This window comes from Mandrillus leucophaeus, unplaced genomic scaffold, assembly GCF_000951045.1.
Source record: "Mandrillus leucophaeus isolate KB7577 unplaced genomic scaffold, Mleu.le_1.0 Scaffold660, whole genome shotgun sequence".
Classification (NCBI taxonomy): domain Eukaryota; kingdom Metazoa; phylum Chordata; class Mammalia; order Primates; family Cercopithecidae; genus Mandrillus; species Mandrillus leucophaeus.
The window spans coordinates 637,366-637,928 of NW_012107142.1; the positions used below are offsets into that span (position 1 = coordinate 637,366).

Sequence of the window (563 nt, forward strand, 5' to 3'; positions counted from 1 at the left end):
TTTCTTTTCTGAGACAGAGTCTTGCTCTGTCACCCAGGCTAGAGTGCAGTGGTGTTATTTAAGCTCACCGCAAGCTCTGTCTCCCAGGTTCTTGCAATTCTCCTGCCTCAGCCTCCCGAGTGGCTGGGACTACAGGTGTGCGCCACCACACCCAGCTATTTTTTTGTATTTTTAGAAGAGGCAGTGTTTCACCGTGTTAGCCAGGATGCTCTCGATCTCCTGACCTCGTGATCCACCCACCTTGGCTTCCCAACGTGCTGTGATTACAGGTGTCAGCCACCACGCTTGTCCCACGGACCTTTCATTTTCAAACCCCATGTTGGAGGAAACCCCTCATGCTGAGTGCCTCTCACACTGTGGATCTTTATGTTAAGGAATAATCCAGTCCTTTCAAGGGCTCACCCGATTAGGACAGTGCAAACAGGATAAACTCAGCTTAAAGTCAACTAATTGAGGCCCTTAATTATGTCTGCTAAATCTCTTCATAGCAGCACCTACATTAGAGTTGGTTGAATAACTAGGGGAAGGTGAATGACCAGGAGCTTGTTGTTGAGGCCATGATA

The 563-nt window shown here is 48.3% G+C and overlaps 1 protein-coding gene across 2 annotated transcripts in view; it reads right to left on the minus strand.

Moving 5' to 3' along the window:
• Nucleotides 1-563, minus strand: part of LOC105554853 (patr class I histocompatibility antigen, A-126 alpha chain-like) — a 23,803-nt gene that overhangs the window by 21,528 nt on the left and 1,712 nt on the right. The window lies entirely within an intron of this gene.